Source organism: Lissotriton vulgaris, chromosome 4_2 (assembly GCF_964263255.1).
Source record: "Lissotriton vulgaris chromosome 4_2, aLisVul1.2, whole genome shotgun sequence".
Taxonomy (NCBI): Eukaryota; Metazoa; Chordata; class Amphibia; order Caudata; family Salamandridae; genus Lissotriton; species Lissotriton vulgaris.
This window is the reverse complement of record NC_141692.1, coordinates 8169073-8183574: the sequence shown is the minus strand read 5'-3', so window position 1 is coordinate 8183574 and position 14502 is coordinate 8169073. Positions and strand designations below refer to the sequence as shown.

The window sequence follows — 14502 nt, the reverse complement described above, 5'->3', positions numbered from 1 at the left end:
ACACCAAGCTCCTCGCCAAACGCTTAGACCCGTTTTTGCAATGGCTTGTAGACCCTGACCAGGTTGGATTTATTTGTGATCGTCAGGGGGCAGATAATGTTCACAAACTTGCACACCTTGTGGAGAAAGTACATCATTGGCAAACCCCGGCCTGCCTTCTCTACCTGGTCGCGGAGAAGGCATTTGATCGGGTGGATTGGACCTTCCTTAGAGCAGTGCTTCGTAAACTTTGGCTGGGTCCGAAGATGATTGCTAGGGTTATGGCTCCATATATAGGTCCCCAGGCTAGAATTCGGGTCAACGGTGACTTAACGCTGCCACTAACAATACATAGGGGCACTCGACAGGGGTGCCCCCCCTCACCCCTTCTATTTGCCCTCGCAGAGGAACCTCTTGCAGAACTGATACGGCGTTACCCGGACATCCACGGGATAACGCACGGTGGCCTGGACAACAAGGTGGCACTGTTCGCAGATGATCTGATACTTACTCTCACACACACACGGGACTCTTTACCGGTTTAGGGTGCTCTGCCTTTTCGTGAGAGCCTCTGGCCTCAAGATTAACCATGATAAGTCCTGGGCTCTTAATCTCACTATCCCAACAGAGGATTTTTCCACTTTGAAAGGGATTGTGCCCTTCCAGTGGGCTCAGTGCCATATCAAATATCTGGGTCTCATCTTGACTCCCTCCCTGGATGACTGGACGTCTGTCAATTGGCGTGACTGCCGAAGGGAGGTCTTGGAGGATCTGCGACGGTGGAAACCCCTGATGCTGTCATGGTTAAGCCGCCTCAATGCTGTCAAAATGTCAATCCTCCCCAAAATCCTTTATGTGTTCCAATGCCTCCCTACTCCGATCCCGCTCCACTGCATCCGAAGCTTACAACGCGAACTTACATCCTTTGTCTGGGGCGGTAAGCGATCACGTTTCTCCCAAAAAATTCTTATGGCTCCGCGAGACAGAGGAGGCCTTGCTTGCCCTAACTTGGTCCACTACTACTGGGCTGCGCACCTCCGATTTGTGATAGAATGGGAGGTAAGAGAGAGTGAAAAAGGATGGCTGCATATGGATAGGGCGGTGACGGGACATACCATCTGGGACCTACCGTGGATCCACCGGGCGGCCTGTTCCAGGAGTGCTTACCTTGCAGTACCCACGAAAATGGTGCTGGACATCTGGGATGCCACTGCTGTATCCAGGGGGCTCACTACGTTTCCGTCTCCCCATACTCCCATAGCGGCAAACCCCGCCTACCCGCCGGCCTATCAAACTCGGGCGTTTGAGACCTGGGTACAGGGGGACTGCAGGGTGATCTGCGACCTTTTGGATGGGGGCTCATTTAAATCGTTCGACCAATGTCGGGAGGAATTCTGTGTGCAATCTGCGGCACAGCTGCAATACGCCCAATTACGGCACTGGGTCGCTGATGGGGACATGTATCAGGCTGCCACGCGTGCCTTCACCCCTTTCGAAAGACTGGCACGCTAGCTTGGGGGCTCCAAGCGGTTGGTCTCCCAGATCTATCACATTCTGCAGCACCCACCACTTATACCCATCCACCCATATCAGCGCCGAAGGCAGACAGCGGTCAATGCGGACATTGAACCTTCGCAGTGGGATGCAGTGTGGAGAGACATCCCCAAGGTATACCGGAGTATCCCACAGAGAGAAAACGCTTATAAGCTTCTATCTCAATGGTACTACACTCCCGTGCGGCTCCATAAGATGTTCCCCAATGTTTCGTCGCTGTGCTGGAGGTGTTGGGCTGCAACGGGGGACTTCGTGCACATATGGTGGGCGTGCCCGCTCCTAACTGTCTTCTGGAAGGAGGTCCTTAGCCACATTAGGGGGGTGTTGGGGTTCCCCTTGCCTGAAGCCATAGCCACGATCCTGCTGGGTGTTAGGCCTCTAGCCCTCAAGGTCCTCACCCGTAGCGACGGATTGTAACACTGCAAATGCTAGGTGCGGACAAACAGCTTATAGCCTTGTATTGGAAGAAGACTGAAGCATCTCCCATTGCCTCCTGGTTTGTGCGGCTTCGCGACTACAGCTGCGTACTACCCGCTTTGACACAGTCTGGAAGCCCTTGGTGCGCTACCTTTGCTCAATGGAACATGCGCGATACATGCCCACTAGGCTCCGAACCCTACGCCTCTTTGAGGATGCTGTTGTCCCGGCAGACCATGCTAGACTGCTCCCATAGACCTCTTTCACGATATGTGAGCTCTAGAGCCTGCCCTTTGCTACCTGATACCGCCCCTCGCCCACGGACCAATACATCCACCCTGCCAGCTCGCTATCCCTCCTATCTCTTGTCTCCGACTTCTTTTTCTTTTTCTCTTTCTCTTTCTTCCTTTTTTCCATAGCTCCCCCCTGTGTTTTATGGCCTCTGTTGGGCCGCTTCTAAATGTTGGGCTTGTTGCCTGCCCACCTACTCTCACTGGCCAGGCATTGGAGCTCTATAAGCGCTGAATAACTCTACCAGCTTCTCCCAAGCCACGGGGCCGGCCCCCTTGGGGTTGGTGGCAAGGTGCTGTGTTAACTAGTTTGTCTATACACAGTGCATGGCCTTATTGCATATCCTCCGCGGCCGACCTCAGATAGAGGTTGTAGGCTTAACGCTGTGTCTATGTACCCCTCCAGGGGGTTTTTGTTTCAAAATAAAACAGACTTGTAACAAAAACATATGGCCGCTGCTCGCTCCCGCAAGGTGGATGTCGCCACTAGCATGAGTGCTTGAAAAGTGAAGACAGTGAAGACCGCTTGTTTATGTCGTGAAGCACTTCCACCCGTCACTGCCTCTCTTCCATCTCTGCTTTTTAAGGTTTATTAAACCAGCGCGACAGCTACATTTGAATAGTGAACAATGGAAGCCATTAGCTTTTCTTTTCTTCAGCGCTTGTTTGTTTCTAATATTCGGCCTCTTTCTGCTCTCCCATGTCTCCCCATCGAAATCCGCCTCCCGAATTCTGCCAGCACCCTCCTGCCTAAAAATTGTCCACAACCACGTCCACCACCACCACATCCACCACCATGTCTACCACCACTACCACCACCATGTCTACCACCACCATGTCCACCACCACCACCACCAAGTCCCCCACCACCATGTCCTACACCACCACCACATCCACCATGTCCACCACCACCACCACCACCACGTCCACCACCACATCCACCACCACGACCACCCCGCCATATCCACCACCACCGCGTCCACCACCACCACATCCACCACCATGTCCACCACCACTACGTCCACCACCACCACCACGTCCACCACCATCATGTACACCACCACCACCTCGCCCACCACATCCACCCCCACCACATCCACCACCACCACATCCACCCCAACCACGTCCACTACCACTACGTCCATCCCCACCACCACGTCCACCACCATCACCATGTCCACCACCACCACGTCCACCACCATATCCACATCCACCACCACTATGTCCACCACCACATCCACTACCACCACGTCCACCACCACCACCAAAACGTCCATCACCACAACGTCCACCACATCCACCACCACCACGTCCATCACCAAAACATCCACCACCACTACGTCCACCACCACTCCAACGTCCACCACCACCTGTGACGGGTAAAGTGTCCCTGGAGGGCAGGGATAATAGGAATTTCAATCCCAGCTGTACATGGGAAATTTAAGGATGCATTGGGTGCGGGAATAGGGGCTGTAAGTATTACACCAGACCCAAGATACATTTTGAAGAGGCACATTGTCACAGGGGCTCCTGTAAAAGCATTTGCAGCATAGCTACCTCACAGTGGCATACCTGCATGAGCCACTCACTCAAAACAAGCAGTGGATTGGCTGATAGGTCTTGCCTTTGGGACCTTATAAGTGTTTAGCCATGCAGCACTTGATGTTGTTGCACCAAGGCTATTGTGCTGGATAATTAAACACTTATAAGGTCCAAAAAAGAGAGACCTATTGACTATGCCAATGCTTGTTTACCCTTCCTTATCTCCCATCCCTGCCTGGGAGCAGCGGAGATGAGTTTCAGAGATAGAGTTGATATTAAATGCAGCCCCTTCATCTGTTTGCCAAAAGGCAGACCTTGTAGAACATCTCATGAAGCTAGCTATTAACCACGGGCATGTTTTGATAAGTGTACAGATATCAATGGTGGGCTCAAGTGCTCTCACAGTCACTGTGCCTGTGTGTGGCATGATGCCATTTTAATGCAGTGGGTTAATTCTAAGCAGGCTGGGCACACTGTCCTCAAGGCTTACCTTGACAGATGTGAGTAGATCATCTCCTGCTAGTTAGGTGTGGCCTGGAGACAGCTTCAGCTCTCTGCCAGATACATGCAAGTGATAATATTCACAATATGCATCATGAGTGTTAGACCTGGCATCCTTGGCGTGGTTTCCCCCTATCTTTCCGCCTCTACCTCCTGTAAGCGTGATGCTGTGATGGATTTCGTTTTGCTGGTTTAGATGCTTTGGACAATCTGCCACTGCTGATCAGTGTCAGAGTGTAAGTGCTCCCTGTGTAAATTGTTATTGTGATTAGATATACATGATTGGCATATTTGTATCCCCAATAAGTCACTAGTAAAGTCCACTGGGTGTGCGAGGACTGGTGATGACAAATGCTACTAGTGGGCCTCCAGCACTGATTGTGCCACCCACATGAGTAGCCCTAAAATGGTGTCTCAGGCCTGCCACCGCAGTGCCTGTGTTCAGTCTGTTAACTGCCATGTCCTCCTGGTCAGTGTCCCCACTAGCCAGGCCTAACCCTTCATTTTCTGTGCACATTGGTCACCCCTATGGAAGGCCCAAGGTACCCCCTTGGGCAGGGTGCAGTGTATGTGAAAGATAGAGCATGCAGTTGTGCAGGTGACATGCTCTGGTAGTGAATTACAGCCATTTTCGTTTTTCACTGCTGCAAGGCTATTTTGCTCCATAGGCTATCATGGGGGATACTGGCTACAGTGGCTACCAGCATATCTTCTCATAGGAACAAGATAGGACATAAAAGTCTGGTATCCCTGAACTCAGAATTTAATAACACATCTTTTAGGAAAGGTTGTTTTTAAATCCTGTGTTTGAGAACAGCACTTTTAGAAAGTAGCTGTTCTCTTGTCTGAACTTTCTATGTGCCTTGGCCTGTTTGTGAATTGACTGTCTGGTTTGAGAGTGACAGGGGCTGGGGAGCCCCCAGGAGGCTGGCTGGGTCAGCCCTGGGTTGAACGACTGCATTTGCAACTACAGTGGTGGGAGGAGATAGCACCTGGACCTGAATAGGGCTGTGCCTGCCTTCCACAATGCTGGCTCCACCTCCTGCTGGGTGGCTGACGGCCCTGCAAGGAAAGGAGAAGCCACGAAAACAAAGTGCTCAAGCAACAACCAGAACAGGTTCAGACCAGGCTCAGGGCCCACTTGCACAAAGAGAACAAAAACTTTTAGGGGTATAAGTACAGGACCCCTGAAAACGGAAAATTAGATCATCCTGGAATCAACAAGGAATCTCTACCAAGGAAAAAGTTGAAACTGAGGAAAGAAAACTGTCCTGCTCTGTGATGCTGGGTTGCAATGCTGCTGCTTTGCTGCCAAGCAGAGGGGAAGGACTTTGCTTTGTGCTGTGTCCCCTTGCTTGAAGGAATCTCCAAGGGCCTGAGAAGAGCAGGCTCCCTGTTTTTGAAGTCCCAGGAACAAAACGACTTCACCCCCAGCTTCCCTGAGCTCTGCTGAGAGAGCTCTGTCCTTCCTGGAGTGCTTGGCCCATGTGTGGTGCCTCTGGAAGTTATACCTGTGTTGGGGAGCTGGAAATCAAGCTTTTAAAGACTTTGCTACAGAAAATGTATCACAATCCCGGCCGAGCGAGAAAATTCCTGCCGCTACGAAGATGAAGATCGTCGCAGCGCCTGTCGCCGCTGCCTGAAGACGTCGCCCCCTTCATTGGCGGGAAGATTTCCGCCCCTGCGAACATCGTCGCAGAGCCTGTCATCGCTGGGTGAAATCACCGCATCACGTTGCTGCGAGAATCGTCACAGAGCCATCGGATCGAGGAGCTGCGAGTGAAAGATCGCCGCTGGACCACACACCGGAATCTATACAAGTGACCTTCCTCCCATACAGACCGGATTTGTCACAACACGCCCCCTGCTGCAGCGGGACTGTCGCTAACGCCTCCCCAGGGTCTCAGGAGCAATGCATCTCTTGTTTTTCACCGCTACAGCTTCTGTGCTTGGAACTTTTTATCGCTAACAAAGGTACTGAGGCTAACAGGTGACGCAACTGTGGATAATTTTATCGCTAACCTTAAGTACCTTAAGAAATCTTTTGCAAACATATTCTTGAACTATGTATGTTGTATTCTTGTCGTTTTGGTCTTGTGGAGTTTAGATTAAATACCTTTATTTTTCTAAACTGTTGTGGAGTCTGTTTGTGGTGTTTTTACTGTGTTACTGTGAGTTTTGGTACAAATACTTTACACATTGCCTTTGATAGGCCTTGACTGCTCGTGCCAAGCTACCAAGGGGGTGAGCAGGGGTTATCTCAGAAGGTTTCCTCCTTACCCTGACTAGAAGCAAGGGTCCCTATTTGGACAGTGGTACCTACCTCTGCCAACTAGAGACCCCCACTTCAAACAATGAGGCATGCACACACACAGATGCATCAGTCACTGCCACTGCACCCACACTAGGGTGGCACTCATGCTCCACAGCGACACACACACACTGGTGAGGATACCCACGCTGTGCCTCTCACGGGGGCAAAGGGGTGATGGGCTGCACCCTCAGCTGACAGGGTCCTGGCAACTCAAGAGCTGACGGGGTCCTGGCAGCTCACGAGCTGCTGGGAGGGTTCAATGATGCCAGATCTGTGGGCTGCCTCTGCTCGATGTGTGACCATACCGAAGGTGGACACCAACTGCTGCCCCTGCGCAAAGACAGCATTGTCATCACTGACACAGCAGTGGAATATTGCAAAATGTTTTGCACATGTAATAAGCTACATTTTGGGAAAAATTTGACTGATTTCACAAAATAAAAGTATCCACCCAACTGTGTGAAACTGTATGAAAGGGCACCAGGCCTACCTCCTGCACATGTGTTTTGTGGGATACCAGCAGCATGCATACCTCCTGCACACGTGTCGCTTGTGATACCAGCAGCAGAAACACCTCCTGCACACGTGTCGCTTGTGATGCCAGCAGCAGACACACCTCCTGCACATGTGTCGCTTGGGATACCAGCAGCATGCATACCTCCTGCACACGTGTCGCTTGGGATACCAGCATCAGGCACAACTCCTGCACACGTGTCGCTTGCAATACCAGCAGCATGCATACCTCCTGCACTCGTGTTGCTTGTGATTCCAGAAGTAGGCACAACTCCTGCACACGAGTCACTTGGGATACCAGCATCAGGCACAACTCCTGCACACGTGTCGCTTGCAATACCAGCAGCATGCATACCTCCTGCACACGTGTTGCTTGTGATACCAGCAGCAGACACACCTCCTGCACACGTGTCGCTTGGGATACCAGCAGCATGCTTACCTCCTGCACACGTGTCGCTTGCAATACCAGCAGCATGCATACCTCCTGCACACGTGTCGCTTGTGATTTCAGCAGCAGACACACCTCCTGCACACGTGTCGCTTGGGATACCAGAAGCATGCATACCTCCTGCACACGTGTCGCTTGGGATACAGCATCAGGCACAACTCCTGCACACATGTTGCTTGCAATACCAGCAGCATGCATACCTCCTGCCCTCGTGTTGCTTGTGATTCCAGCAGCAAGCACAACTCCTGCACACGAGTCACTCGGGATACCAGCATCAGGCACAACTCCTGCACACGTTTCGCTTGCAATACCAGCAGCATGCATACCTCCTGCACACGTGTTGCTTTTGATACCAGCAGCAGAAACACCTCCTGCACACGTGTCGCTTGGGATACCAGCAGCATGCATACCTCCTGTACACGTGTCGCTTGGGATACCAGCAGCATGCATACCTCCTGCACATGTGTCGCTTGCAATACCAGCAGCATGCATACCTCCTGCACACATGTCGCTTGTGATACCAGCAGCAGACACACCTCCTGCACACGTGTCGCTTGGGATACCAGCAGCATGCATACCTCCTGCACACGTGTCGCTTGGGATACCAGCATCAGGCACAACTCCTGCACACGTGTCGCTTGCAATACCAGCAGCATGCATACCTCCTGCACACGTGTTGCTTGTCATTCCAGCAGCAGGCACAACTCCTGCGCACAGGTCGTTTAGAATACCAACAGCAGGCAATGACTCTTGGCCACAGCACACATAAGTTTCACAGTTCCTGTCAGACAAACCGCTCTCCAGTGGCCAAAAACTATGTGAAACTGGTAACTAAAGAAAACTGTTAAGAAAAACTGAGCATTCTGTGGCTATTGTGAAAACCTTTTCTTGGAGCTAATGTAAGAAGTACATACGGAAGGTAGCACTTTGGTAACAAATAAAAAGGAAACCGGAATAAACAAGAAATCAATTTGGACATGTATATATTTAGTTATTTTGAGTACTCAGGACAACTGTTGTACATTGTTGTACCTCTTGTAGATCATATTGTGGTTGACAGGTAGCCAACCCTTGCTTTTGAGCACCAGCTTCATTGGATAAATGACTAAACTATCCCAGAACATTAAGGAGGGCACCCACTTGCCTGGCCACTGCGTATAACTAGTCTCTTCAATTTTGGCTTATAAACCTCCCTGCAGAGTTGGGGCTGACACTGCTGCACTGTGGGGTTCTGTCTGTGCTGCTTCTACAGGGTCTTAATGTGTTATTGAATGCAACAGCAACTTGCACAAAAGCACCCAGACTACTTGTGATGTGTCTCTGTGCCTCCTTTGTGGGTGCCCTTTTTTATTGCAGGATTGTGGAGCTGCATGGCTTTAGCACTGTAAGCGTGTGGGTGTACAACACAGCCGCATTACAAGATTGTGGGAGTAAAACACAGCTACACCACATGCTTGTGGGAGTAAAACAGAGATGCACTAAAATCTTGTGGGAATAAAACACAGCAGGATTGCAAGTGTGTGGGAGTAAATCACATCAGCACTGCAAGCGTGTGGTACTAAACAACTGCAGCACAGAAAGCATGTGGGAGTAAACCAGAGTAGCACTGCAAGCGTGTGAGACTAAACCACAGCAGCACTGCAAGCATGTGGGGGTTAAGCAGCAGAACAGTAATTGTGTGGGAATAAAACACAGCTGCACCATAAGCTTGTGGGAGTAAAACAGAGCTGCACTAAAATCTTGTGGAAATAAAACACAGCAGCATTGCAAGCGTGAGAGAGTAAACAGCAGCAGCACAGCAAGCATGTAGGAGTAAACCACAGCAGTACAGCAAGCATGTAGGAGTAAACCACAGCAGCACAGCAAGCATGTAGGAGTAATACACAGCAGCACTTCAAGCGTGTAGGAGTAAAACACAGCAGCACTGCAAGCGTGCGAGAGTAAACCACAGCAGCACTGCAAGCGTGTTAGAGTAAACCACAGCAGCACTGCCAGCATGTGAGAGTAGAACACAGCAGCACTGCATGTGAGTGTAAAACAGCATCACTGTAATTGTGTGGGAGTAAACCACAGCAGCTTTTCAAGTTTGTGGGAGTAAAAAGGTGGTAGAGATATGAGATGCAATGCGGTGTTACTTGCCCTTTTCTCTCCCACGTCCACTATTTGCTGCACTTTGCCTGTGGAAGTGAAATGTGACAGAGGCATGGGAACCACAGAGAAGCAGTTGAACAGGGCTTGATTCTACTAGCCTGATTGTATTTGTGCATCCCTTTGTTTGTATACGTTAGCACAATCAAGCCAGACTGATTGCCTTTGCCAGTGTGTGTTAAAACTGGGACTAGCAGAAGTGGCTGAAGGTGACATGAGCTTGGTTTGTGCAAGAGAATGCTGGGGAGCATGGTGCTTCCTGCTTGAAAAATCAATAAAGCAGTAAACACTTGTTTCATAAAACATTAAGGATAACAAATAACAAAAGAGGGCTTAGAGAGGAGACAGCACTACTTTCATCCCCAGGGATGACTTATTTATTTATTTATTTATATGATTATATAGCGCAGGAATTCGACCCCCGAAGGGGTATCTCCGCGCTTTTGTTCATACCAAAGCTACATCCAGAGAAAAGATCATCAGGCAGTAAAGGATGTCTACATGGTCAGGAACAGGTGTGTCTTTAAGCATTTCCTAAAGGCAGCTAAATTAGGATTTTGCCTAAGGGTAAGAGGCAGGGAGTTCCATCAAGTGGGGCCTCGGTACGAGAGGGCTCGGCCTCCCTGTCTTTCCTTCTTAATCCGTGGTACTTGTAACAAGGATTGGGTCTGAGAACGCAAAGAGTGACCAGGCTCATAGGGTCTGAAAATTTTGGATAGGTACATAGGGCCAGTGCCCGACAGGCATTTATAGATTATACAACATATCTTGAACTTCACCCTCTGACGAATTGGGAGCCAGTGAAGTTTGTTCAATAAAGGACGTGAGGGGGTTCTGGGTGGCACATTCAAGATTAGTCTGGCCGCTGTATTTTGAGCTACCTGTAGTCTGCTTAATTGTTCTTCATTGGTGGAGATGAGCAGCCCATTACAGTAGTCCAGTCTACTGATTACCAGTGCCTGGACTAAAGTTTTCCTATGACAGTCTGCTAGATAGGGGAAAACCCTTCTCAAAAGTCCAATGACCCCAAAGCAGGATCCAGTCACCTGATTAACCTGGTCTTTAAGTATCAGGGACTGGTCAAGTCGGACCCCGAGGTTTTTTCTACCTCTTTGGGGATGGGGACAGGGCCTAGTTCGGAGGGCCACCATTCAGGTGACCATAAGAGTGGGGCCTCTCCGAAGAGCATGACCTCCGTCTTACCTACATTGCATTGTAGGCAGTTAGAGGTCATCCAATGAGTTATTAAACTTCACTATCTCTTCTGTATCTCTTTCTTCTGTATGTTCAATGCTTAACTCTCCCTCAAGATCTTCAAGTGTGTGTGTGTGTATCTTTGTGTTTATGAGTGCATACGTTTAGTATGGATGTCTGCGTGTGTGTATCTTTGTGTTTATGAGTGCATGCGCTTAGTATGGATGTCTGTGTGTGTGTGCATATTCTTGTGTTTATGAGTGCATGTGCTTAGTATGGATGTCTGAGTGTGTAAGGTATTGTTGTGTTTATGAGTGTATGCGCTTAGTATGGATGTCTGTGTGTGTGCGTATTTTTGTGTTTATGAGTGCATGCACTTAGTATGGATGTCTGTGTGTGTGCGTATTTTTGTGTTTATGAGTGCATGTGCTTAGTATGAATGTCTGTGTGTGCGTATTTTTGTGTTTATGAGTGCATGTGCTTAGTATGGATGTCTGTGTGTGTGCGCGTATTTTTGTATTTATGAGTGCATGTGCTTAGTATGGATGTCTGTGTGTGTGTGTATTTTAGTGTTTATGAGTCCATAGTGTTTATGAGTGCATGTGCTTAATATGGATGTCTGTGTGTGTGCGTATTTTTGTGTTTATGAGTGCATGTGCTTAGTATGGATGTCTGTGTGTGCCTATTTTAGTGTTTATGAGTGCATGCGCTTAGTATGGATGTCTGTGTGTGTGCGTATTTTTGTGTTTATGAGTGCATGTGCTTGGTATGGATCTCTGTGTGTGCGTATTTTTGTGTTTATGTGTGCATGTGCTTAGTATGGATGTCTGTGTGTGTGTGTATTTTTGTATTTATGAGTGCATGTGCTTAGTATAGATGTCTTTGTGTGTGCGTATTTTTTGTGTTTATGAGTGCATGTGCTTAGTACGGATGTCTGTGTGCGTATTGTTGTGTTTATGAGTGTATGCGCTTAGTATGGATGTCTGTGTGTGTGCGTATTTTTGTGTTTAAGAGTGCATGCACTTAGTATGGATGTCTGTGTGTGTGCGTATTTTTGTGTTTATGAGTGCATGTGCTTAGTATGAATGTCTGTGTGTGCGTATTTTTGTGTTTATGAGTGCATGTGCTTAGTATGGATGTCTGTGTGTGCGTATTTTTGTGTTTATGAGTGCATGTGCTTAGTATGGATGTCTGTGTGTGTGTGCGTATTCTTGTATTTTTGAGTGCATGTGCTTAGAATGGATGTCTGTGTGTGTGTGTGTTTTAGTGTTTATGAGTCCATAGTGTTTATGAGTGCATGTGCTTAGTATGAATGTCTGTGTGTGCGTATTTTTGTGTTTATGAGTGCATGTGCTTAGTATGGATGTCTGTGTGTGCGTATTTTAGTGTTTATGAGTGCATGCGCTTAGTATGGATGTCTGTGTGTTATGTAATGTTATGTTAGTATGAATTTGTAGAGCGCACGTTCACCCTGGGGTTTCTTGGCGCTGTGTACCGCTGGGGAACCCGTCCTGGCTTTCCCTGTGAGATGGTCCCTATTGGGCATCCCCAAGGTGAAGCCAGGCATCCCCGGCAGTGAGGGGGCCGTTGTGGAGATTAAGCAAGCTATTGCCCAGAGTTGCAGCGTGGGACCCATGGTTAGAGAGGCACCGAGGCGAAATTTATCGAGGCCGCTGACATTGGTTCCGTACCCTGCCGCGTCAGGAATCGAACCCTGGTCCCGGGCCGACCTCTGCATCTGGGTCTGCCACCTCTAACCGGTGAGCCACACATCTCCATTGTGTGTGCGTATTTTTGTGTTCATGAGTGCATGTGCTTAGTATGGATGTCTGTATGTGTGAGTATTTTTGTGTTTATGAGTGCATGCGCTTAATATGTATGTCTGTGTGTGTGTGTATTTTTGTGTTTATGAGTGCATGTGCTCAGTATGGATCTCTGTGTGTGCGTATTTTTGTGTTTATGAGTGCATGTGCTTAGTATAAATGTCTGTGTGTATGCGTATTTTTGTATTTATGAGTTCATGTGCTTAGTATAGACGTCTGTGTGTGTGCGTATTTTTGTGTTTATGAGTGCATGTGCTTAGTATGGATGTCTGTGTGTATCTTCGTGTTTATGAGTGCATGCGCTTAGTATGGATGGCTGTGCGTGTGTGCGTTTTTTGTGTTTATGAGTGTATGCGCTTAGTATGGATGTCTGTGTGTGCGTATTTTTGTGTTTAGGAGTGCATGTGCTTAGTATGGATGTCTGTGTGTGTGCGTATTTTTGTTTTTATAAGTGCATTTGCTTAGTATGGATGTCTGTGTGTATTTTTGTGATTATGAGTGTAGGCGCTTAGTATGGATGTCTGTGTGTGTGCATATTTTTGTGTTTATGAGTGCATGTGCTTAGTATGGATGTCTGTGTGTGTTTGTATCTTTGTGTTTATGAGTGCATGCGCTTAGTATGGATGTCTGTGTGCGTATTTTTGTGTTTATGAGTGCATGCGCTTAGTATGGATGTCTGTGTGTATGTGTATCTTAGTGTTTATGAGTGCATGCGCTTAGTATGGATGTCTGTGTGTGTATCTATGTTTATGAGTGTATGCGTTTAGCTTGGATGTCCGTCTGTGTAACTATGTTTATGAGTGCATGTGCTTAGTATGGATGTCTGTGTGTGTGTATTTTTGTGTTTATGAGTGCATGCGCTTAGTATGGCTGTCTGTTTGTGTGTGTATCTTTGTGTTTATGAGTAAATAGGCTTAGGATGGATGTATGGGTGTGTGTATCTGTGTTTCTGAGTTTATGCACTTTGTATGGATGTCTGTGTATGTGTGTGTGTTTATGAGTGCATGCGCTTAGTATGGCTGTCTGTTTGTGTGTGTATCTTTGTGTTTATGAGTAAATAGGCTTAGGATGGATGTATGGGTGTGTGTATCTGTGTTTCTGAGTTTATGCGCTTAATATGGATGTCTGTGTGTGTATCTATGTTTATGAGTGTATGCACTTAGTATGGATGTCTGCGTGTGTGTACATATTTTTGTGATTATGAGTGCATGTGCTTAGTATGGATGTCAGTGTGTATCTTTGTGTTTCTGATATATGAGCTTATTACGGATGTGCATGTGTATATGTGTGTGTCTGTGTATCCTTGTGTTTAGGAGTGCATGCCCTTTGTATGGATATCTGTGTGTGTGCGTATCTATGTTTAAGAGTGTATGCGATTAGTATGGATGTCTGTGAGCATGTGTATCTTTGTGTTTCTGAGTGTATGAGCTTATTATGGATGTGCTTGTGTATGTGTGTGTCTGTGATTCTTTGTGTTTACGAGTGCATGCGCTTACTATGGATGTCAGTGAGTGCATGCTTATGTTTGTGTTTATGAGTGTATGCGCTTAGTATGGATGTCTGTGTGTGTGTATCTGTGTTTATCAGTGCATGCGCATAGTATGGATATCTATGTGTGTGTATCTTAGTGTTTATAAATGTATGCACTTATTATGGATGTGTATCTGTGTGTGTCTGTGTATCTTTGTGTTTACGAGTGCATGCACTTAATATGGATGTCAGTGAGTGCATGCTTATGTTTGTGTTTATGAGTGTATGCGCTTAGTATGGATGTCTGTG

At 47.9% G+C, this 14502-nt stretch overlaps 1 protein-coding gene and 1 long non-coding RNA gene across 2 annotated transcripts in view; one reads left to right on the top strand and one right to left on the bottom strand.

The window, feature by feature from the left end:
* Positions 1-14502, bottom strand: part of LOC147718113 (lymphocyte antigen 6E-like) — a 421083-nt gene that overhangs the window by 227379 nt on the left and 179202 nt on the right. The gene's annotated exons all lie outside the window — the stretch shown is intronic.
* On the top strand, positions 11026-12824 carry LOC147718114 (uncharacterized). The gene is made up of 3 exons (XR_015295554.1): positions 11026-11613; positions 11719-11979; positions 12032-12824. It is a non-coding gene; the product is annotated as an uncharacterized LOC147718114 (long non-coding RNA).